At 44.0% G+C, this 26,054-nt stretch overlaps 1 protein-coding gene across 5 annotated transcripts in view; it reads right to left on the bottom strand.

Moving 5' to 3' along the window:
* The window catches only part of LOC137376137 (regulator of G-protein signaling 7), a 477,275-nt gene that overhangs the window by 349,819 nt on the left and 101,402 nt on the right, over positions 1-26,054 (bottom strand). Inside the window, exon 1 of one of the 5 annotated variants that reach the window (XM_068044154.1) lies at positions 3,104-3,223. The exons of the other annotated variants lie outside the window; for them this stretch is intronic. The gene's annotated coding sequence lies outside the window, so the exon portion shown is untranslated. Of the gene's footprint in view, positions 1-3,103; positions 3,224-26,054 lie in introns of those variants that run through there. 5 annotated transcript variants of the gene reach the window in all.

The following is a 26,054-nucleotide window of genomic DNA, read 5'->3' as shown; positions in this document are numbered from 1 at the left end:
GATTCAGCAATGGTAATAGCATTGAATGTCAAGGGGAGATGGTTAGATTCTCTCTTGTTGGAGATGGTCATTGCCTGGCACTTGTGTGGCGCAAATGTTACTTGCCACTTATCAGCCCAAGCCTGGATATTGTCCAGGTCTTGCTGCATTTCGACACGGCCTGCTTCAGTATTTGAGGAGTCGCGAATGGTGCTGAACGTTGTGCAATCATCAGCGAACATCCCCACTTCTGACCTTATGATTGAAGGAAGGTCATTGATGAAGCAGCTGAAGATGGTTGGGCCTAGGACACTACCCTGAGGAACTCCTGCAGTGATGTCCTGGAGCTCAGATGATTGACCTCTAACAACCACAACCATCTTCCTTTGCGCTAGTTATGACTCTAACCAGCAGAGAGTTTTCCCTGATTCCCATTGACTCCAGTTTTGCTCGGGCTCCTTGATGCCATACTCGGTCAAATGCTGCCTTGATGTCAAGGGCAGTTACTCTCACTTCACCTCTTGAGTTCAGCTCTTTTGTCCATTTTTGAACCAAGGCTGTAATGAGGTCAGGAGTTGAGTGGCCCTGTCGGAACCCAAACTGAGTATCACTGAGCAGGTTATTGCTCAGCAAGTGCTGCTTGATGGCACTGTTGATGACACCTTCCATCACTTTGCTGATGATTGAGAGTAGACTGATGGGGCGGTAATTGGCCGGGTTGGACTTGTCCTGCGTTTTGTGTACAGGACGACCTGGGCAATTTTCCACATTGCCGGGTAGCTGCCAGTGTTGTAGCTATCCCCATATCTCTTGATGTCTTTAGCATTCAAAAATCTATCAATTTCTGTCTTGAACATGTTCAATGATTGAGCTCCCACAGACCTCTGGGGTACAGAATTCCACAGATTCACCACCCTCTGAGTAAAGAAACTCCTCCTCATCTCAATCTTAAATGGCGTGTCCCTTATTCTGAGACTGTGTCCCCTTGTTCTAGACTCACCAGCCAGAGGAAAGATCCTATCCATTCCACCCTGTCACGCCCTGTAAGAATTTTGTAAGTTTTAATGAGATCACCTCTCATTCTTCAAAACTCTCGAGAATACAGGCCCTGTTTCTGCAATCTCTCCTCATAAGACAATCCTATTGAATATCAAGGAGAAATGGTTAGATTCTCTCTTGTTGGAGATGGTCATTGCCTGGCACTTGTGTGACGCAAATATTATTTGCCACTTATCAACCCAAGCCTGAATGTTGTCCAGGGAATGTTGGAATTGCTCAACAGATCATCGATACATGGAAAAGAAAGTAAGGTTAATGTTTGGGATTGACCATTTATCTGAATTAAGTGACCTTCATGTCATGAACATCCAGCACTTTCTGCTCCACGTGAAACCCTTATTAATCCAACTGAACGATAAGTTCTTTTGACTTACCACTCATATGCCTCAGGCATTCTGATTGTTTTTTAGTAGCTCAGCATGTACTTTTGGATATTTCATCAAATATTTCAAGAGGTTATTTTAAATCGACATTTCTTAATTATCTCTGCATCTTTCAGGTAGAATTGATGAATCTACTCAGGTGGAATTAAAGTTTCTCTTGAAGTCTCATTTCCTTTTCATGCGATATACTTCAGCACTATGTCAAGCTTTCTTCCACATACATTCTATATTGCTCAAGACCCCTACTGTGATATGACTAGTCAGCTATCAGCTGTCATTATAAAACCAGCTGTCGCAGGCAAAGAATAATCAGACTTGAAAAATCTGAACTTGCTATTCTCTCTTTTTCAGTCATTCAGTTTCCTATTATTTTTACATTCCTTTGGCAGTTTTTGTTTGAGTGCTGTAAATTGCACATGTAAAGAAAGAACCTGAATTTATATAGTACCTTCCATGTCCTCAGGATATCCAAAAGCACTTCTCAGTTCACAGCCAATGAAAAACCTTTTAAACGTAATTACATTCATGTAGGAAAATACAGAAGCCACACAGCAAGATCCCACAAAAAGGCAATGAAATAAATGACCAGAAAATGTACTTATTTTAGTGGTTTTGAATGAGGGATCAATGTCTGAGTGTATCAAGCCTGTTTCCTCAGTACCTTGCTCTCCGGCAGCGAGGCCTGGGCAACGTATGTCAGCCAAGAGCAACGTCTCAATTCATTCCATCTTCGCTGCCTCTGGAGAATCCTTGGCATCAGGTGGCAGGACCGTATCTCCAAAACAGAAGTCCTCGAGGCGGCCAAGATCCCCAGCATATACACCCTACTGAGCCAGCGGCGCTTGAGATGGCTTGGCCATGTGAGCCGCATGGAAGATGGCAGGATCCCCAAGGACACATCGTACAGAGAGCTCGTCACTGGTGTCAGACCCACCAGCCGTCCTTGTCTCCGCTTTAAAGACGTCTGTAAACGCGACATGAAGTCCTGTGAGATTGATCACAAGTCGTTGCCAGTGATAGCCAGAGCCGGCGGACAGCCATAAAGGCGGGGCTAAAGTATGGCGAGTCAAAGAGACTTAGCTGTTGGCAGGAAAAAAGACAGAAGTGCAAGGGGAGAGCCAATTGTGTAACAGCTCCGACAACCAATTTTATCTGCAGCACCTGTGGAAGAGTCTGTCACTCTAGAATTGGCCTTTATAGCCACTCCAGGCGCTGCTTCACAGATCACTTACCACCTCTAGGCGCTTACCCATTGTCTCTCGAGCCAAGGAGGCCGAAGAAGAAGAAGAAGAAGAAGAAGAAGAAGAAGAAGAAGAAGAAGAAATGTCAGCCAGGGCACTTGGTAAACTTACCTGATCTTCTTCAAATAGTGTCTACTTGAGCTGACATGCCCCACAGCGCAGCACTCATTCAGTATCAGACTTAGGTCTCTTGAAACAAAGACTTTCACTGAGCCAAGTTTAAGACCTCTTATATGCTCTTGTTTCTCTATATTGTCAGACCATAACAATATATACAGAAATAAAATTGTATGTACTAGTAGTACCAAAATTTCAAATTAGACTATTACCTGATTAAGCAATAAAAACCTTTCAGGATAAAGAAAACCTCAAATCTTAATTTTAAACAAAGATGCAGGAAAAGTTATATATTTGAAAAGCATTGTAAGCTAAGTCACTTACTTAATTAATAATTAAACATCAGCAAATATATTTGGTTGTTCTTCCTTTCCTCTTCTCACTGCATTATTCTTGTGCACACTTGCTGCGTTTTTCCTTACTTTTGAAACCACAATGCACTGAATTATTTAAAATGTACAGGGCCAGAAAAATGGGCAGACAGTGGTCCATAAGAATGATGCTGAAAGGTGGCAAACTTGTAGGATGGTCCAGATAGAATGTTACATCAATACTAGACATTTAAATACAGCACTGATAATAATTGACAGAAATTTCCATCTCGGAACAGCGGATTATGTTAAGCAGTGAACACTGATTAAGCGCATGACTGATAACCCCACTGTCAACAAAGTATGACATTATTCAGTCACATCATCTGGCACTATAAATTTACATGACCACTTGAAGTTATTATCACCCTCTCACTCCAGCTAATGTTCACTGGGGAACTACTTGTCACACCTCCATGTTTTCATTAGAGCCAAACAATCACACTCATTGTCAAAACAGATTAGAATTATGGTATAAATAACTCCGGTACAACTCACAAACAGATCAGACCTACATATAATAGAGGATTACAGCTGCTATCTGATCTGATATTACTGATTATTCCATTTGCAACTCACAAACAGAACAACTTACTCAATATCAACTCATATCCTTCACCAGTCAAAATTCTGAAAATGGACTGACATAACTTTGTTACTAAGCTGCTGAAAAAGTAGCTTCAGTGTCGCTTTTACCAGCAACAATGAAGAATTCACAAAATGCCCTATTCGTGGGACAGTGGAGATGCAGAGAGCAGCATCTTCCCCAGAGAGGGAGTGAGGGAGGGGAAGAGAAAAAGGTCACAGAGTGACTCACTTCACTTTTGTTTATAGCAGCCCTACAGAAGGCCCAAAAGGTCAGCTTCCTTCTTGCTGGAGGTGGTGATAATTCAGGAATGAATGGGAGGAGAAAATGACCTTAATTTATAGATTTATATTTTCAAATCTCTTCTTCCCCTACGTTTTACCCTCTATTGGTTCTCGAGGTCCCCAGCTACCTGAGGTAATACGGCAGCTAACTTGTCCCCAGATTTCCAGTGCTCTTAATGAGCTTTTGGGTGCATGAGAACAGTACTCTCTTTCTGCTTTCCCTTCCTTCCCTAGGGGAAGTACCTGCAAGGAATAGCAAGGATGAATTGTGATACAGTGGACTTGGGGTGTTGATCATCTGTGGGTGTTCCAGTAAATCAGCACAGGAAGATGGCACATGGTCACAGGGCTGTTTGGGCTATTGGCTGAGGCAGGAGCAGCAATGTGAACAAGCTGTGCCGTAATTTCGTCAATGATTTCCCGGAAGGATGACATGTGGTTTGATAGATCATCAAAGTTTTCACAAAACTTGCACCTCCTGGATCTCAGTACTCTACCTTAAACAATCTCTGATCTGTGTAAGGAGGAGGTCACCAAAGATCTAACCACAGGGCTATTATTCCAGGGGTTAAAAACCTTACTGCAACAATTTCTTCAGGGGTTTGAAGCTAATATTACATGACACATCCTTTACCATTATAAATGCTAATCACAGTACCATTTACTGCCATTACAAGTACTGTAGGTAAATGTTGACACTTTTACATATTGACAATTTTACATATTGCCAAAGTTCAACTTAAGAGTTTGTGATGTATTTTCAGAGGGAAGGTTGGAATCCACTCTATCTTAGATATAGTACTAAGATCATCATAGGAATATTTTATCTATTAGACAAAAGACATCAAAAATGAAGCAGTCGGTAGTAAAGACATTTCATTACATGAAAGATGCTGTAAACGTGATAGCTGGTAAACTTGCTAGTGTTGTTCTAAACTTGCCTAGATTTCGTCAAGTATGAAAAGGAATGATACTGCTTAAGCATATTGTAAATGGATTTAATCATTAACCTCATGACTGTACCATCTATAAATTAAATTTTTTTAATCAGCTTAAATTCTAAGGGAAAAAATAAAACATATGTTGGTGGAACTAGAGCTGAACAATGCACGAACATTTTTATTGTTTTTAGGCAATACCTAGGCCTGGGAATTGAATCTTGCTTGAATTGCGGTGCAATCCTAGTGCAGCACATGTGTCTAATGAGACCAGTGGTGGAACTACAGCAAATTGGCCCCCTGCCTCATTAGGGGTAGTGGCGGAGAGCTGCAGGCACCATGCAGAGCCCATGAGGCAGCTCACCAGTGGTGTGGCAGCAAAGACATCAAGCTCAAGACACCAGTTGGTAGTTTGAGGTGAATTTGGCAGGGGGAGCAGGAGGTGGGGGAGAAGCAGATGCACAATTGGTGGGCAGCAGTACAAAAATGTACCTTTCAGGTATCAGCCTCCACTGGTCCCTTTAAGTATAGCTGGTTTGCATCCTGCACATCGTGAGTAATACAGAATTGCAAATGGCAGATTGACAATTTGAGCCCATTTGTATTGCAAAACAAGATGTCCTCAATTGGATTTGAAGTTCAATTTGTGCCACATATAGATTTATGATAATGCGGGAAAATAAGTCCTACTTTTTCCTACCAGAACTGAGATTTTAAGTAACTACTGAATCCCTACATTTAAATATTTTACCTTGCTTTGGTAGCTGTTCATTCTTAGCAATTTCAGTTTAAAAACTCCCTTAAGCATTGCACTGTGAACTATTATCTATGTAAAAATATTAGCACAGTGGAAGCCTCTTAGCAGAAACAGCCTGTGGGGAGAGAAAATGTTCCTACTCACCACTCGTTTCTATTAAATGAACAGCATGAACCCGATTGGCAGCAATCTGAGGCTGCTTTAGAATATGAACTCTGGAGAAATTTTCCACCCGTTCACACACAATTCTGCTCTATTTCCATTTAGTCTTTCGTGTTGATTTTTAGCCTGCCCACCCATTCCTTTGAACTTTCATCTCTTGCTCGATGGTTCTTCTCCAAGCTGCAAATACATTGTTTTACACACTGTATTGAAATCAAAACTCCATGGACAGTCTCCTACTTGAACATCCTCATAAATCTGAAATTTCTTACCCCACTCAGGCTTGGCTTCCTTCCATTATCTTTACGTTTTTAAAACTCTACTGAATGACTTTAATTTCCTATGATCCTTGACATATCAAATAAGAACATACAGCGGCACAGTGGCGCAGTGGTTAGCACCACAGCCTCACAGCTCCAGGGACCCGGGTTCGATTCTGGGTACTGCCTGTGCGGAGTTTGCAAGTTCTCCCTGTGACCGCGTGGGTTTTCTCCGGGCGCTCCGGTTTCCTCCCACATGCCAAAGACCTGCAGGTTGATAGGTAAATTGGCCATAATAAATTGCCCCCAGTATTGGTAGGGGGATATAGGGAACGTGGGGATGTGGTAGGAATATGGGATTAGTGTAGGATTAGTATAAATGGGTGGTTGATGGTCGGCACAGACTTGGTGGGCCGAAGGGCCTGTTTCAGTGCTGTATCTCTAAATAATTAAGAAATAAGAGGCCGTCAAGCCTGCTCTGTTATTTAATAAGTTCATGGCTGATCTCGAACCTCAACTCCACTTCTCTGCCTGATCCACAGTCCCTTAGAGTCCACAAATCTACAGATCTCAGTCTTGCATCCACAACCCTCTGGGGTAGAGAAACCAAAGATTCACAATCCCCAAGGGAAGAAATTCCTCCTCATCTCAGTCTGAAATGGCCATCCCCTTATCCTGATACTATGACCCCTAGTTCTAGACTTTCCAGCCAAGTGAAGCAGCCTCTCAGCATCTACCCTACCAGGCCCTCGAAGAATCTTATGGGCTAGAAATTGGGTTGCTCCGAGTTTTGGGCGTGAGGGTCACAATTCACATGACCTGCCTGAGCTCATTGAAATCAAGGTAAGCACAATGCAATTTTCATCTACCTACCTCATTTGACTAATAGTAGCATTGAACCAAGCACTTCTCCATTCTTCTCCAAGCCACCTTGAGACTCTGTGCACAGCAATAGGGCTGGGAAGTGATGATCGGTGATCACATGCTCCAAGTAGCTTGCTCCTCTTAAAGGCTCTCTGCTTATTAAAGGGAAACTGCAAACCTGCAATCATGACATTAAGATTGGAAGGATGTCTCAGCAGGCAAGGGAGAGGGCTCCCTGATTTAGAGATGCCGTACTGGATGCTCTGGTCACTGAAGTGGACTCCAGGAGGGAGGCAATGCTTCCCCAGGTGAGAGGAAAGCCCTCAAGAAACAGCATGAAGAGGAAGTGGCACTACGTCACCCAGGAGGTGAATGCCTGGACCTGGCACCAATGCAGAAAAAAATACAATGACCTCGTACAGGTGGCCAAGGTCAGTGAATACATCCTCTTTGTATATCTCATGCCCACCACACCAACAACCAGCCTCTCACTCTGCTCAATGCACCACACACTCATCACTCACCCAGGAGCACTCCCTTGCACTCAAAACACAAATGCCTAACATTCACATACTCTACCTCACTCACACACACATTTACCAATGCTGCCAGCATCACACCCACCTCTCCCAGCTTCCACACACTTCCAACTATTCAGATATGGCAGGCAAGCACGGTGTCACACCATCACTGACACCCTGCCCTCTCTCTTGCCAAAGGAGGCTGCCCATAACACAGGAGAGACAGAAGACGAGAGGCTGGCGGGGGTGGAGGCACCTGTACAACTCCATCCTCTGAGCCCCCTGAAGACGGTGCTCCGCAACATGAGGCTGGAGGCAGCGTAGCCCATGGCACCTGGCGCAGCCCAGACTGTCCAGGATGACAGTAAGTCTTACATTCCTTTTCAACACCCTCCTCACCCTCATCCTGAGATGTGGCATCAATTGGAAGCTGAAGATCGTGTGACCATGGAACTCCTGCTTTCCTCCCCACCCCCATTCCCTCACCCCAGCCCTCCCCTTCTGCTTGTGTGCTTTCAGAAACAGAGCAGCTGCTACCGGGGCAGGCTCAGCAGAGGCAAGAGGAAGAGGAAGAGCTCCCCCACAAAAGTGATGAGGATGCACCGTCACTTCATCTTATATTGGCAGCCACCAGCTCAAGATATTGGCACTGCGAGTACCTTAGAGGGTAGCACAGAGTGGGAATCAGCACATGGTGAGTCACCAGACATGAGTGCTGCCGCCAGGCCAGGGGGAAAGGGTAGCTTGTGTGCAAACTCCTGGGAGGGTGAGGTTGCAGAAGAGTTCTGCTGCAGGTGACTCAGATGAGAACACCGATGGGGTGGCATACAGGAGAACACTGGTGACGAGGCACACAAATGCTTGGGACATTCGCAGGCCTGCCAGTTAGCCTCCTTTCACTGTCTAGCAGCACGGAGGAGTCCGCCTCGAACATGACTGAGGGCATTATACGGAGGTTGAAGTCCACCTTTCCAGTGTGAAAGTGACAGTTAACTCCACGACTGCAATGCCGGATCGACCCATGATGAAGCGTCTGGTGGCCGCTGTCTCAGCTTCCACTGCAGCTCAGCTGGAACCCTCTCAACATCTCAGTGCAGTGGAAGCTCAGAGGGAGGTCATGAGAACCATGGTTGCTGGCATGCAGGCTTAGACTGCTTCCATTGTGAGTGCAGATCTCAGTGTACAAAGAGACATGCAGGCTCTCACTGCAGATCAGCAATCTGTGCTCCAGCAGATTATTACGATTGCTGAGGTGCCACCCCAGGGAGTGGCAGTGGCTCCATGGAGCACAATCCTGCTTTCCTCTCTCAGCATGACATCATTCTTGATCCTACTACTGCCATTTCATCACTGCCCTTGCTAGTGTCTCTCAGTCAGCCAGCCCAGACTGCTACCACCCATGCAGAGGTGGTGCAGTCCGTAGCTGGTCATTCTCGGCCCAGAACTACTCGAGGGGGTCCTGCAAGGCCACCTGCAGTCTCCACCATTGAAAGTCAGAAATATTCCACCAGCCTTGCTACAGCCACCATAGTAGCACTGCAAAGGAGTACCAGGCCATTCAAGGGCACCCACAGGACAGGCACAAAGCGATTGCACGAGGATGATCAGTTCATTGTTGTTTGTATATTTGGATGCGTTGTTGCATAAAGATGCTTTGTGAAGGTTCATGTTGATGGCCTTTATTGCTGGATGTTGGGCAAGGGGCCACTGTGATGGAGAGTGTGAAATGGATGTGGGGGGCTGTGATTGGTAGGTCCTCATTGGGATGGGGAAATTGTTTGAAGTGGTAGGAGAGCCCCTTGATCCACTGTCTGACAGTCCGTCCAGTCACACGAGGTAGAAGTTGCCCCCTCCCGTTACTCCTTCTCCCTGTTCCTTGCAGAGGTTCCCCTTTCTGCCTTCTCCATTCCATTTTCTGCTCATGCTGCAGATCAGGAGGCAATAAAAGAACTTCCCCCATACCTAGGTCAGGTAATCATCTCTCTTTTTTTGGCTGCATTCCTAAACTTGCAGAAAACACTTCCAGGAACCTCGTACAGAGTTCCCACCAACTGTGCCCAAGGAAACGTCACTGAAAACCACTTCACCTGCAACTTGTGCAATGGCCCATTAATTAGCACAGGGTCAGGCCCCATCTTGCAGCTGCATGCCTGATGAGTGATGTATGAATCCATGGGCTGGACTTTCACCAGCCAAGTTTCCAATTCTGGCATCATGTCAACCAGCTGGGCTCTGTGAAGTCAGGATAGCATAGGTTCAAGCTTTTCCAGCACACACAGGGGACACAGCATGGCCCACACTCGGTAAGCAGCACACGGCCTCCATAGCGCCATTTACACGAACCAAATTTGCATGTTTCAATGAGATTATTCTCATTCTTCTAAACTCGCGGGAGTATAAGCCCATTCTAGTCCATCTCCTCCGCGGACAACCCTCTCATCTCAGGAATCAATCTAGTGAACCTTTGTTGCACCCACTCCTTAGGTACAGAGACCAAAACTGCATACAGTACTCCAGGTGTGGTCTCACGAAAGGCTGTAGAATTGTAGCAAGATGTCCTTACCATTGTACTCCAGTCCCCTTGCAATAAAGATTAACCTATCATTTGCCTTCCGATCTGCTTGCTGTACCTGCATATTAACTTTCTGGGCTGGGTTTTATGGTCCCCCTTGAGACGGGAATGGAGGTGGAGTATTGCATCAGAAGGGGGGTGGGGGGCACAGTGACCATCACTTTCCCAACGTCTTCCAATGTAGTCTGGGGTGGAGAAGGCTGAGGACATGCAGCGGAGTGGAGCGCCGACAAGCAGAAGAAAGACTGAATCCAGGAGCTGTTTCTGTTCCTTAAAGTAGCCGACTAACCAGACAGTGCACAGGTTATCGCTGAAGGACTCGGATAAAGGGATGACTGGTAAATCCACGCCTTGAAGACTGTCAAGAACACAGCTGAGGAGGTTCTGGAGAAGTGTGCCTTGTGGTTAAGACCGCACCTGTGGAGTTTGGATTGAGAGGGAACTGCTGTCGAAAGAACAGCAGCTAAATTCTTGAAGATAGGAGCTGAAAATCTACCTGAGGAACTTCAGAGTTGTGAAGAGATGTGTGACTGTAATTGTTACCGTATATGCTCGGTGGACTGCCCAGTGAAGCCATGAGACCCACCTCATGCATCTGATAATTAAGGTGTAATTTGTTTTTTATATATCTATATATGTAACGTGATCTGTCTGTTGCTTCATGTTTAATTTATGTTGATTTTGATTTGAGCGTTAAAGTAAAATATATAAAAATTAAATATTGTCCATTTGGTTTGGTTTTCTAAATTGGGGTCAATTGTTGGATTTGATTCTTTTTGTTTGTTGGTGGTTTCTACAAGGATCATAACAAAATAAATAATTTTAGAGAATGTTATGTGATTTTTTTTTCTGGAACTCGCTGTCCATGAGGGTTCTGGAAGCAAAGACAATCAAAGATTTCAAAAAGAAATTGGATGGGCAGTTGAAGCAAATAAACTTGCAGGGTTATGGGGGTTGAGCCGGGGAGTGGAACTGACTGGACTGCTCCATAGAGAGTCGGCATGGACTCAACAGGCCCAATGGACTCCTTCTATATCATAAATGACTATGTGACTTTATATTCACTTGTGTAAAAATATACTTCCATTTTTTCACTCTATTTACTGTACCTCCACTGTATAACAATCGCTTAACGTCTATACATGCACGTTTCTCCTCATATCATAAATGTATCCTCTGGTATTTTTCCACAGTGCAATTCGCTCTGTGTAAGTACTTATTCGGCAACCCTTAACAAAGCAGTGCTGCCATTGAAGAGAAGTTGTTATATTTTTCACATTATTCCACCTCGACGATCTCTTCCTTTGTTTTTCTACTGGTATATCATGAATCTATTATTAGACACCACTGATGCCCAGGTATAAATAACAAATTTCACTGCTCTCTTTTGTCATTTCAAAATGTAAAGTAAGTAATTTTGATGAAACCCAAAATGAAAAATTGGGAATCATGTATAACTTCATCATCCAGTTCTGGACTACATGCAACTCCAATCCCGTCCCATGCAGTTGATTATTAATGCCCTCAAGGCAAATGGGGACTGGAAATAAATACTATTTTGGCAATGTCGCCCACATCCCAAGAACAAGTATTTAAAAAGTCTGTCATGTGGTCCAGTCAATGCAGATGGTCCCCTTGGCCCTCACCTCCCTTCCACATTACTTGTTGCTTTAAGCTGTTGAGAAAGTAAGTTGTTGTTGTTTTCACATCTTCACATTTTGCCTAGAAAAATGACACAGGACTACATAGGATATGCGGCACAGAAACGGGTCATTCGACTCAACCGGTCCATGCTGATGTTTATGCTCCATTCAAGTTGCCTCCCATCTTTCCTCATCTGAATCTAACATCATAACCCTCTATTCCCTTCCCCCTCATATACTTGTGTAAGTTTCCCTTAAATGCATCTATACTATTGTGATGGAGTCTGCAGTGCGAGACCAGTGAAGGAGAGTCTGCAGACTGTTATCTGAAGAGATGACTTGCCAAATGAACTGTTAGAATCTATGACTTTGGATTCAAAGCTTGTATTTTTTCTGAGACAATTATTTACTGGAAAACAAAAGCTTCAGAGTACTGGGAAGACCAAACAGATTCAATCCAGTTTAAAGCACAGGTCACATAGTCATGTGAGAGAGGTGTGACCAGGACTATTCAAGGCTCAGATTAAAGATCAGCAGAACTGAAATAGACTGCTCTGTGTGTGCGTGGAAGAAAACAGCAAGCAGTTGTTCTAAAAAGACAGGCTACAGGCTGAGGAAATCTGATGCTGAGAGCTGACGATTGGCAAATGCGACTTACAGCAGCTGCTTTCTGTGACTTAAAGAGTTATCAGTGGAATCACGTTATCAAGACTGTTGTGGCGGAGGCCAAGGTTGTTAAAAAGGCAACAAGATCAAACTGCTAAAGGGAAAGTTGTATTGTTTGCCACTGACGGGACATCATTGCTTCCATATCTGCATGCTGGAGGACAGGACTGGGAAAACTACCTGAGAAAGTTCCTGATTTTGAAGAACTTTGTGACGGTTTGTTGCCATCTTGCTGACAGGACTGCTCAGAGGACTCGTAAGAACTACCTTTGTTGCATCTTATAATTAACATCTAACCTTTCAGATATATATGTCGATTGTGATTTAACTGTTAGTTCATGTTTAACTTACGTTGGTGTCATGCCAACTTGCTTTGTTGAATGATAATTTTCTTTAATCCACTGAGTGGAGATTTGAATTTATAGTTTTTAAAAATATATTTACTAAAGAACAGATAGAAGATGACTTTGCTAGCAACTTAAGATAGCCACATAATTTGCAACACTGTATACATTGCAAGGACTGTGAGAGGGGAGACGAAATGTCTGCTTATTCCCCAGCAAGAACCAAGACCAAGAAGTTTAAGGAAACTGCTTGTTCTTTTTCTTTTAACAAGAAGAAATACTGCTAACTTCTATGTTTGAATCACTGAGTGACTGTTGTGACAAGCCCATCCCCATCTGCAGTTTTAAGCTTGTGTTTCTCTGCTGCAAAAAAGGAACTTCTAGACTCTGACACGTGCAGACCCAAGTGGGAGTCCCTCTCTCTGTCTCTCCATTCCAGCTTGACAGCTTCAAATCCTGCTTGTTGACTGACCACCTTTGCATACTCCAGCAACAATCAGAAACCCTGTTGGAGGAAATCATCCACATCACTGTCTCCAAGAGACCCACCGAACCAGTCATCTAGCTCTTCAAGCTAAAAGCCTCAGGAAGCCAGATGAATCACCAAACCCCACAGACTGTATACCCCTTTTTTCTATGGACTCTAACTCAAAAGAATTACCTTTCCCCACGCTGTAACCTATTTGTGTGTGTGTAAACCCCGAGTGTGTGTGTGAGCGAAAGTTGGCACATAATTTATTATTTTTATTGATTTGGTTTAGATACAATGAAGTAAACCTCTTTCTTTGTTAAACTCAAGAAAACCTGTCCAATAGGTTCTTGTTACGATCCTAGCAAGTAAGCAATCAAACACATATTGAATTAGCCAGTACATCCACTTTAAGAAAGAATTAAACCTGTTGTGGTCCATCAAGGAGAGGGAAAAGATGGAAGCCCTTTGACCCCTCCTCATTGACTGTAACATTGGTTTTGGTTTGAATGTAATGTAAAATTTATAAAAGGGAAATCTTGTCCATTTGGTTTTAGTTTCCTAAATTGGGGTCAGTCAGTGGATTTGATTATTTTGGTTTGTTCGTGATCTGCACGGGGATCATACCCTTCAACCACTTCCTGTGGTAGCAAGTTCCACATTCTCACCACTCTTTGCATAAAGAAGTTTCTTCTGAATTCCCAATTGGATTTTTTGGTGACTATCTTATGTTGATGGCCTCTAGTTAGACTCTTCCCCACAAGTGGAAACATTCTCTCGTTATCCACTCTATCAAAACCTTCCATAATTTTAAAGACTTCTATTAGGTCACGTCTCAGTTTTTTTCAAGAGAGACCCAGCCTGTTAATCCTTTCCTGACATGTATCCTCACATATTTCTGGTATCATCCTTGTAAATCTTCTCTGCAGCCTCTCCGATGCCTCTATATCCTTTTCATAATATGGTGACCAGTTTTGGCATAACCTCCCTACTTTTCAATTCTAACACTCTAAAAATAAAACCGAGTATTTGGTTTGCCTTTTTTTATGGCCTTGCTAACCTGTGGCACAACTTTTAGTGATTGGTGTACTTGTACTCTGAGATTCCTTTGCTCCTCTACCCCACCAAGATCTGCACCTTCCAAGTAATAAGTGACCTCTCTATTTCTCCTACCAAAATGTACGACCTCTCATTTATCCATGTTGAAATTCATTTGCCAATTATCTGCCCATTCTGCAATTTTATTAATGTCCTCCTGTAACTTGTTGCAGTCATCGCCTGTATTTACTATTCCCCACACCGCACCCCACCCCAACCCCCGAAATTTGGTGTCATCTGCAAATTTAGTGTGTTTTTGATTCCAAAGTCCAAATCGTTAATGTAAATTGCGAATAGCACTGGTCCCAGCACTGATCCTTCTGGAACCCCACTTCCCACCTTCTGCCACTCTGAATAACTACCCTCTACTCCCACTCTCTGCTTTCTGTCTTGAAGCCGGCTAGCAATCCATTCTGCTACTTGTCCCCTGATTCCTTATTATGTGAAGTAGTGGAAGGATTTGCAGATTGATTATAACAACAACTTGCATTTCTATAGCACCGTTAGCAGAATAAAATGCCCCAAAGCACTTCACAGGAACATTATTATACAAAGTTTGACACTGAGTCACAAAAGGTGATAAAATAATCTGGTGGTCTCATTCCAAGACTGTAACCAGCTGATAGAGTGGTTAAATCCTATATGGCAGGAATGTACGCAACCCAGGCAAGATGTTGCAGCCATACCCACCAAATGCAAGTATTCTGCAGGATGTTAACCCAGAATTCAAAGCTAGAGTTCTGGTCTCCATACACCAGGACTGTCTCTTATGGGGTTCAAACCCTATACTTTCTGGGTCAGAGGTGGGAAAGCTACCATTAAGCCAACAGTCCACTCCATGTACAAGTAGGTCTCTGGCGGAATTAGCTAATTATTGTCACACCATCAAACTACATCACCTGTGACATTTGTCACATTTTTAGGCTTCCACCAGATGTTCCTCTGATGCTTTCTGCCAAAATCTACGTAAGCAAGCCATCACTCATTGCAAGCTGCAGTGTGACTTCACTGGGTCAACAACTGGTAATGTCGACAGTTGGTCAGCGAAAAGACATCAACTTGATGCTTTAATTCTATTTGTCTTTCCACAGCTGCTGCCTGACCTGCTGAGTTTCCAGCATTTTCTGTTTTTATTTCTGGTAATGTAGTGTTGGCTAACAGTCAAACAGCCACCTTTGTTACAGCAATAGTTTACTGAATTTACATGAGCCCTCTGGTGACCTCTTAGTCTTCGAATAACAAAAGAATAAACATACCATTTGGCTTAGGCTACAAACTATAAATCCAGTTTATTAAATGTAAAGGTTAAGTAGCATCAATACAGCCGATTTATCTTGATTACAGCATTGCTAACATATACCTTAGCAAAGGAATTATGAAAGACACAAAGCTATTCTAACGTTTAGTAATACTAAGCTTGGACCACCTTTCTTTTGGGCCTCCTTATCTCGAGAGACAATGGATACGCGCCTGGAGGTGGTCAGTGGTTTGTGAAGCAGCGCCTGGAGTGGCTATGAAGGCCAATTCATAACCCGTAACTGCTGCCTTCCGTGTTGTTTCAGTCGCTGTGAGGCAACTATGGAGTGACCTCTCCATGGCGCATGCCTGGGCAAATTTATGGAGGTTGAGAGTTGCCCAGTCGTCAAAACCCCCCTCTCGGCCTTTCTGGTGGGGTCCAAAGGAGTGCAGGACACGACGTTTGGCACCAGTATGGCTGCAGGAACTGCCGGAAACATGCCAAAGGTGACACATGACCACCTACGGGGTTCCGCTCCGGATTTTCTGTTAGGGTTTACTCCCTTAGCCTTGGTCTCTCCCGAGACGCCTACAAGGCAGTTGGGTTGTTGGGGCCCCTACACAGGTGTAGGATGGTGCCGGTGGGAGGAGGGGATGCAAGGGGGAGGGGTAGAGGGAGGGGGTGGGGGGGGGGTGCAGGGGAAGGGGGTGCGGGGTGAAGATGGTGCGAGGGGGGGGCGGGCTGGGACGGGGTTGTGAGGGGGTGAGCTGAGAGGGTGGCGCAGGGAAGGGGACGGGGGTGGAAGGGGGGTAAAGGGGGGGGGGGGAGGGGGGGTGGAATCTGGTGCAGGTAATAAGCCATTTCCTCAGTGCCCACCATCGACGTCCGGAAAGCTCATCCACGTCCTTCGGGAGGTGAAGCATCATTTGGCAGACTTAGAGGTGATTACATTTGCTAAGGGTTTTTTTTTGCAGTGGTTTAAATAAAGGCATGCAGCATTGCCGACAGTGCGCTGCAGATGCAGATGGACCACCATCCATAACATTAAATCTATACCTAGTGATTTCAGCTACTACCAGGGAGACTCCACGTGCCACCTCCATGCAAACTGCAGAACAGTAGCGTGAAAAGAGCAAACGACCTGGAATCACACTGCCTGGAATCTGTCTCACTATTTGAGGAACTTTCAGGAACCTTATGTTCATGTTTTTATTATTGCCTTCTTACTGCAAGAAAACAACTTTCTGGGACTAACTAAGCAAACTACAATTGGAAAATGGCATCCCTCCAATCTCAAGAAACTCAAGAGGGATGCTTCCATTTACCACAACAATAAGTGATATTCTCAATCCGACACAAACAGTATCCCATTAGTGTGCTTCAATATCTCATGTACTGTTAACTGGTTTTTCAGTGTAATCCAGCCTTAATTGGGATTGTCCTATGAGTTGCCTGCAATCCCTGAAATTCAGTGGAGTACTTATTATAATATGTGTTTAAAAACCTTGGAGTACTTTATAGTACAAAAACAAAATACTGGCCCTGATTTGAAAGGTGAGGTGGAATGGATGTGTAGCATGCTCCTTGAAGCGGCTGACAAGCCCGGGGGTGTCTGGAAACATGGAGGACCAGTCGATCTTAACGACTGAGCCTCATTTGCATAAATTCTCCCAGAGTCTTCTGCTGAACCTGGCCTGATCCACTACCTTAATCAAAGCAAAATACTGCAGATGCTGGAAATCTGAAATAAAAACAGAAAGTGCTTGAAATACTCAGCAGGTCAGGCAGCATCTGTGGAGAAAGAAGCAGAGTTAACGTTTCAGGTCTGTGACCTTTCATCTCCCATCACTCCTGGCCTTTTCGATCTCCCTCCTCCCTCCACAAAATATCATGCCCTCCCTCCTCTCCACTCCCCGGCTGCAGCCTCTCAATCTGGCTGCCGGTTGGGAAATGGAGACAACAAAATTAGGTCTCCAGGTTACCCACTTTTCCATCAAATGGTGGTTCTGCTCTTGTTTGAATACTTTTGAGAACTTACCAAAAATGGCCTTAAAATGAACTGAAAGCTGCTGTGATGAGTACAATGTCCTATTCTACAGGTTAGTTCGACAAGGCTAATTTTTTTCTTGAAGACCATTGTATCCTGGAATGTAAGAATTGAGGTTGTTAAAAAAAATCTTGCACATGCACATTTGAAAGCTGCGTTTCCCTATCATTATTTTACCCAAATCAAAAGTTGTCTCAAATTATCATATGTTGCAATTTTATTGTAATGTTCATTAAATAATCAACAATTATCCATTTTTGTTAAGCTTTCTCGCAAATATACAGCCAGAATAGCCTCACCAAAACCTCTCGTTAATTCTGTCACATGCTCTGGTCTAAGATGTGAGCATAGATTTTTCATATCTAGATGCTAAAAGCAGACAATTAGCCCATTATGAGTACAAATTCATTCACCTGTATTTTGACCTTTTTAGAAGAAAATTAAAAAGAGAAGGTGCAATTTATTTAAATAGACTACGTTTTTCACTTACTGAATAAACATTTTATGTGAGGTTGGAAACTAGGTTACTGGAACTTCCAATGGTTCTGGCTCTACAATAAGTAAATCAGTCATAATGAACAGAATAGTTGCAATCAAAGCAACTGTCAATTGAATGCACTACTCACATTCTCAGCAAGAAAAAATACTCTTGGCTCTGTAAGTTTAATGTAGTAATATGGCTTGAAAATGTATTCAAGATAATTGGTTTAAAAGCATTTCTCCTGTGGTTGATAGTATTTGTCTATAACTGAGGCTGCCTCTTATTGGTGTATGAACCTACATTGACACTTTTGAGTTTGATCAACACTAGTTTCCTCTGTATATGATTTGCGTTCCTAGTATATGTCAGAAAAAAATGAAATGCCTTGCAAAGAACTTCCATATGTTATTATTTACTGTAATATACCGACTTTCGGATGAGAAGTTAGACCAAGGCCCCATCTGCCCTCTCAAGTGGATGTCAAATATCCCACAGCACTATTTCAAAGGAGAGCTGGGCAGTTCTCCCCAGTGTCCTGGCTAATATTGATCCCTTATCACTTTTATCATTTATCACTTAAGATTATCCGGTCATTGTCACACTGCTGTTTGTAGGAGCTTGCTGTGCACAAATTAGCTGCTGTATTTCCTTACTAAAACAATCTATACTTCAAAAGTACTTTGTTGTTCGTAAAGCAGTTTGAGATGTCCTGAGATCATGAAAAGCGCTATATAAATGCAAGTTTTTATTAGAGCAAAATCAATTTGGATAACATAAAACATTTTACTTATTGTATTTTCTTCCCATCGTGGTCTTGACTTTATTGTACTTTGAAATCTTTTCAGATCACTGTTAGTAATGACATAATCTTATCAATTAATTTTGAACAGTGATTATAACTGGAATCTTTTTATTGCTCCCCCAATTTGGGGTCTTTTTTTAATTTGGTCTGAATTATTTATAATGGATGATTCTTGCAATGGATTTGCAGCCAGCACTATTGACACGGCCCATGTGATATTGTTCAATAGTAATTGTATAAAATTGGTACAAATTAGACTTGTTCTGAATGGGGCTCAGCTTGGACAGGTGAACAAAAGGCTGTCAAAGATCCATGTGATCACTTGAGAAGTAAATACGCATACTTGTATGGCTAGAAACACATTTTGAAATTTCAAGATTGGTTTCACAGAAAGAGGGAAAAGATTACTTGCTGTTACATATTTTGAGTTGATTGCCTGTTTGAGACGAATATATTCGGTTCTGTTTTCAAACCCAGGAGTTGAGTGTTGTGGTAGAGGTACATAGATCAGGTATGGTTTTTGCCTGATTATAGAACTACCTCCCAGTGCAACTTCTTGGATCAGACGAATTATAATAAAGGACCACAGTGGGCCTGGGGTGGGAAGGACACCAGGCTGCTTACAAGGATTATTAGCAAAATTGAACGGCATGCAAACACTTAAAGAGAAGCAGCTGCATATAGCATGCAAAAAGAAAATCAGGAGGGGTTTAACGGGTGGTTGAGCTAATATTGTATGTTTTACACAGTCAAAATCATCCCCCTGATGTGTGAAGCTCTATGCCAGAAATACTGAAGATGCAGATTCCTCCTGTATCTTGAATACAAATGTAAGAAAATGGTAGTCAGTAATGGTGGAATGAGCAAAACTGTACACATAGTAGGCCGCCGTTCCAGCATGAGTCAGTGGGCTAGATTTTGATGACAACAACTTTCATTTATATAGTACCTTTAAAATAAAAAAAATCCCAAAGCACCTCTCAGGAATCACTATCAAACAAAATTAGACACTGAGGTGAAAAACAGGTTTGGTCAATGAGGTAGGCTGTAAAGAGTGTCTTAAAGGAGAGGTAGAGAGGTGGAGAGGTTTCGGGAGGGAATTCCAGAGCTTAGGGCCCAGACAGCCAAAGGCTCAGCCATCACTTGTGGAGCACAGGAACTTGGGGGGTGCGCAAGAGGCACAGATCTTGGAGGGTTGTCGGGCTGGAGGATGTTTTGGGGGATCCAACCAGCAGAAAGTACTCGCCAACAGCCTTATAGTACCAACAGGAGGCCTGGACCTTGTTAGCACAATGCAGGCAGCCTGCGTGTGCCCCCGGGGTTGGCCTCCGAGCCAGAGGACAGGAGGCTTGGTGGGGGTGGGGGGCGTCAGTTCTAGGGATGAGAAACGGCCCAAGGTGGCAGCAGCCCAGACTGTTTTTGTAGAGCCCAGAAGAGCACTCTTCTTCAGCTGGACAGCAGCTGATCCTGTGCATAAAATGCACCATAGATGCTCTCTCTGCTCAGTCCGAAAATGGTTACTACATCATTTTTACAGCACAGGATTAGGCCATTCGGGCCAACAGGTCAGGGCTCCACATGAGCCTCCTATCATCGCTCTTCATTTATCTCCATCAACATATCTTTTTATTCCTTTCTCTCTCAAGTGTTTATCTAGCCTACCGCTAAATGTACCTATGCTAGTCATCTGAATTACCTCCTGTGGTAAGAAGTTCCTCACTTTAACCACTCTTTGGGTAAAGAAGTTCCCCCTGAATTCTCTATTCTATTTATAAGTAACAGTCTTATATTTATGGACTCTAGTTCTGGTCCGCTCTGCAAACGAAAATATCTTCTTTATGTCTACCCTATCCAATTGTTTCATAGTCTTAAAACCTCTATCAGGTCACCCCCTAGTCTGCTCTTTTCTAGGGAAAACAGTCCCAGCCTGTTCAGTCTTTCCAGATAGGTATAGCCTCTCAGTTGTGGTATCAGCCTAATAAATCTTCCTTGCACCTTCTTCAGTGCCTCTAAATCCTTTTTATAATATGAAGATCAGAATTGTTCACAGTACTCCAAGTGTAGTCTACCCAAGTTTCTATAGAAGTTTAAATAACTTTTCTGCTTTTCACTTATTTCCCTCTAGAAATCAACACCAGTGACTTGTTTGCTTTGTTTTATGGCCTTATTAACTCGTGTCACTACTTTTAATGATTGTTGTAACTATATCCTCAGCTCCCTTTGTTCCTCTAACTCATCTGGACACACATTTTCTAAGGAGTCTGTGGTCCCTTTATTCTTCCTACCACAATGTACCAACTCACACTTGCCTATGTTGAAGTTCATTTTCCAATTACACACTGATTCTGCAAGTTTATTAATGTCTTCCTGTATTTTGTCACAGTCTTGCTCTGTATTAACTGTAGCTCCCCAGTTTGGTATCGTCCACATAATAAAAACCGTTTATGTAAATGGTGAAGAACAGTGGTCCCATCACTGACCCTTGTGGAACACCATTTCCCACCTTTTGCCAATCTCAGTACCTACGTTTAACCCTACTCCCGGTTTTCTGTTTTGAAGCCAGATTGCTATCCATTCTGCTACTAGTCCCCTGACTCCACACGTTCTGACCTTAGTCATGTGTTTACTATGTGGTACCTTATCAAAGACCTTTTGAAAATTCAAATATATTACATCTACTGCATTACCCTTGTTCATTCTTTCTGTTACTTCTTCAAAGAGTTGAATAAGGTTGTTCAGATCCAGAAAGCCAGTTGGTGAAGGATAGTACTGGAGAAAATCTTTACTCAGTCTTACACTTAGTTAGAGTGAAACATTACAAGCATACACCACAGCACTCAACCACCACAGTTTCAATATCTGCTCTTTTATGTGCTCAAGTGAAACTCGAATTAATGCCCTCCACCTGCATATAATTAAACACAATTAACAAGGTTGGTCAAGCATGACCTTCTCTTTTGAAATCTGTATTATCACAGGAGCCCAATTTTCAAATTAAAAGAAGTTACTGCCTGACTTAGGTCAGTAGGCTCTGGGTGAAATAGGGTGGACCACACAGTCAGCGGGAATGAGCCAATGAGTCATTCCCCAGCATTTTTGGGGTGCTACTTTCCCGTTTCCACGAGACAGAAGACCTCAAAATCTGACCCAGTGTCTCCTGGAGAAGAAACAAATAAATGGGAGGAGAAAGAGCCATCAAAGTGAAAACAGAAATTGTATTACTGAAGATTCTAACAGTTCTGAATCACGCCATGGGGTTGTCACTTCTGTAATAGCACTTCCAGTCGTGTTTTATTACATTATTAAGTTGTAAACCAACCAGAAACAATGGCTGGCATGAAGTGCTGTGATGTCAGCTGAATAAGCAAAAGACCTGAAAGAACTGGATGCAATCCATGATTACATTCATTGTAGTAATACGACATTGAAATAACATTGGATTTTTACAGACCTTTCACCAGATTAGCATTTTGACTGTTTCCACATTCATTTTGTGCTGTTACTTTTCCTAACAATTACTATATTCTCCCTTAAGCATTTATTTTCAGTGCTGGGAAAATTTACCCAGATATATTTCTATCAGGCGATTAAGTGAATAAATTAGAGCCTTACGAGAGTGTGCAGTACATGGCCAGTGGGATCATGAAATATAAAATAACAGCTTTAAAGCAATTGATATACACAGCAAGGTGGTTGACTCTTACATGTCCTCTGAAATGGCCTAGCAAGCCACTCAGTTGTACCTAACCGCTACGAAGTCAATAAAAAGGAATGAAACCGGACGGACCACCCGGCATCGACCTAGGTACCGGAAACGACAACGGCAAACCCAGCCCTGTCGACCTTGCAAAGTCCTCCTTACTAACATCTGGGGGCTTGTGCCAAACTTGGGAGAGCTGTCCCACAGACTAGTCAGGCAACAGCCTGACATAGTCATACTCATGGAATCATACCTGACAGACAATGTCCCAGACACTGCCATCACCATCCCCGGGTATGTCCTGTCCCACCGGCAGGACAGACTCACCAGAGGTGGCGGCACAGTGGTATACAGTAGGAAAGAAGTTGCCCTGGGAGTCCTCAACATCGACTCTGGACCCCATGAAGTCTCATGGAATCAGATCAAACATGGACAAGGAAACCTCCTGCTGATTACCACCTACCGCCCTCCCTCAGCTGATGAGTCAGTACTCCTCCATGTTGAACGGCACTTGGAGGAAGCACTGAGGGTGGCGAGGGCACAGAATGTGCTCTGGGTGGGGGACTTCAATGTCCATCACCAAGAGTGGCTCAGTAGCCTTGTCCTAAAGGACATATCTGCCAGACTGGGTGGTGAGGGAACCAACAAGAGGGGAAAACATACTTGACCTCATCCTCACCAATCTGCCTGCCGCAGATGTACAGTCGTTGTGGAGACGAAGTCCCGCCTTCACACTGAGGATACCCTCCATCGTGTTGTGTGGCAGTACCACCATGCTAAATGGGATAGATTTCGAACAGATCTAGCAGTGCAAAACTGGGCATCCATGAGGCACTGTGGGCCATCAGCTGCAGCAGAATTGTACTCAACCACAATCTGTAACCTCATGGTCCGGCATATCCCCCACTCTACCATTGCCATCTAGCCAGGAGATCAACCCTGGTTCAATGAACAGTGCAGGAGGGCATTCCAGGAGCAGCACCAGGCATACCTCAATATGAGGTGTCAACCTGGTGAAGCTACAACACAGGATGATCTGCGCGCCAAACTGCGTAAGCAGCATGTGATAGAAAGAGCTAAGCGATCCCATAACCAACGGATCAGATCTAAGCTCTGCAGTCCCACCACATCCAGTCGTGAATGGTGGTGGACAATTAAACAACTAACTAGAGGAGGTGGCTCCACAAATATCCCCATCCTCAATGATGGAGGAGCCCAGCACATCAGTGCGAAAGATAAGGCTGAAGCACTTGCAATAATCTTCAGCCAGAAGTGCTGAGTTGATGATCCATCTCGGCCTCCTCCTGAAGTCCCCAGCATCACAGATGCCAGACTTCAGCCAATTCAATTCACTCCGCATAATATCAAGAAATAACTGAAGGCACTGGATACTGCAAAGGCTATGGGCCCTGACAATATTCCAGCAATAGTACTGAAGACCTGTGCTCCAGAACTTGCCGCGCCCCTAGACAAGCTGTTCCAGTACAGCTACAACACTGGCATCTACCCAACAATGTGGAAAATTGCCCAGGCATGTCCTGTGCACAGAAAGCAGGACAAGTTCAACCCAGCCAATTATCGCTCCATCAGCCCATTCTCAATCATCAGTAAAGTGATGGAAGGTGTCATCAACAGTGCCATCAAGCGGCACTTGCTTAGCAATAACCTGCTCAGTGACGCTCAGTTTGGATTCCGCCAGGGCCACTCAGTTCCTGACCTCATTACAGCCTTGGTTCAAACATGGACAAAAGAGCTGAACTCAAGGGGTGAGGTGAGAGTGACTGCCCTTGACATCAAGGCAGCATTCGACTGAGTATGGCATCAAGGAGCCTTAGCAAAACTAAGGTCAATGGGAATCAGGGGGAAAACCCTCTGCTGGCTAGAGTCATACCTAGTGCAAAGGAAGATGGTTGTGGTATTGGAGGTCAATCATCTGAGGTCCAGGACATCACTACAGGAGTTCCTCAGGGTAGTGTCCTGGGCCCAACCATCTTCAGCTGCTTCATCAATGACCTTCCTTCAATCATAAGGTCAGAAGTGGAGATGTTCGCTGATGAATGTACAATGTTCAGCACCATTTGTGACTCCTCAGATACTGAAGCAGTCCGTGTAGAAATGCAGCAAGACTTGGACAATCTACAGGCTTGACTGATAAGTGGCAAGTAACATTCGCGTCACACAAGTGCCAGGCAATGACCATCTCCAACAAGAGAGAATCTAACCATCTCCCCTTGACATTCAATGGTATTACCATTGCTGAATCCCCCACTATCCACATCCTAGGGGCTACCATTGACCAGAAACTGAACTGGAGTAGCCATATAAATACCGTGGTTACAACAGCAGGTCAGAGGCTAGGAATCCTGCGACAAGTAACTCATCTCCTGACTCCCCAAAGCCTGTCCAACATCTACAAGGCACAAGTCAGGAGTGTGATGGAATACTCTCCACTTGCTTGGATGGGTGCAGCTCCAACAACACTCAAGAAGCTCGACACCATACCAGGACAAAGCAGCCCACTTGACTGGCACACCATCCACAAACATTCACTCCCTCCACCACCGACGCACAGTGGCAGTAGTGTGTACCATCTACAAGATGTACTGCAGCAAAGCACCAAGGCTCCTTAGACAGCACCTTCCAAACCTGCGACCTCTACCGGCTAGAAGGACAAGGGCAGCAAATGCATGGGAACACCATCACCTGCAGGTTCCCCTCCAAGTCACACACCATCCTGACTTGGAACTATATCGCCGTTCCTTCACTGTCGCTGGGTCAAAATCCTGGAACTCCCTTCCTAACAGCATTGTGGGTGTACTTACCCGACATGGACTGCAGCGGTTCAAGAAGGCAGCTCACCACCACCTTCTCAAGGGCAATTAGGGATGGGCAATAAATGCTGGACTGGCCAGCAACGCCCACATCCCATGAATGAATTTTAAAAAAATACCTGTCACAAGGGTGCTCTGAAACCACATGCCATCATAAAACATGGAACAAGTAAAGGTCATTCAGCCCAGTTCGCCTACTTCTACCACATGTTCCAGTTATTCAGTTAATCACCCAAGACAAAAATATCAGGGTATATTTTCCCAGCACCTGGCTAACCATGCATTCGTTCCTGCTGGTTTCAGTCAGGTGTCAATGTCAGGACATGCAAATCCTGAGAGTTAAAATCTCCTGGGCCTCACGCTCCTGGGTTCTTCATCTGCTTTGGCCACTGTACCGAGTCCCATCCCCAAGTTAAAATTCAAGCTGAAAGGTCCAAACGAGTCCTCTAATGGAGTTCAGCAATGGAGAAAGCTGAAAGGTCTTTACACATTCTCTCATTCTTATGATTTTGGTCACAGTAAGATTGAAGATATAATTTTTGCTGTCCATCATAAATTCCACTCCCTTATGATTGACGTCATCCTCCTCCCCAACTGCTAGAAGAACTTAAGAAATAGGAGCAGAAGAGCAGGAGTAGGCCT

Source organism: Heterodontus francisci, chromosome 13, assembly GCF_036365525.1.
Source record: "Heterodontus francisci isolate sHetFra1 chromosome 13, sHetFra1.hap1, whole genome shotgun sequence".
In the NCBI taxonomy this organism is placed as follows: Eukaryota; Metazoa; Chordata; class Chondrichthyes; order Heterodontiformes; family Heterodontidae; genus Heterodontus; species Heterodontus francisci.
The sequence above is the reverse complement of the archived record's forward strand: the minus strand, read 5'-3'. Positions and strand labels throughout refer to the sequence as shown.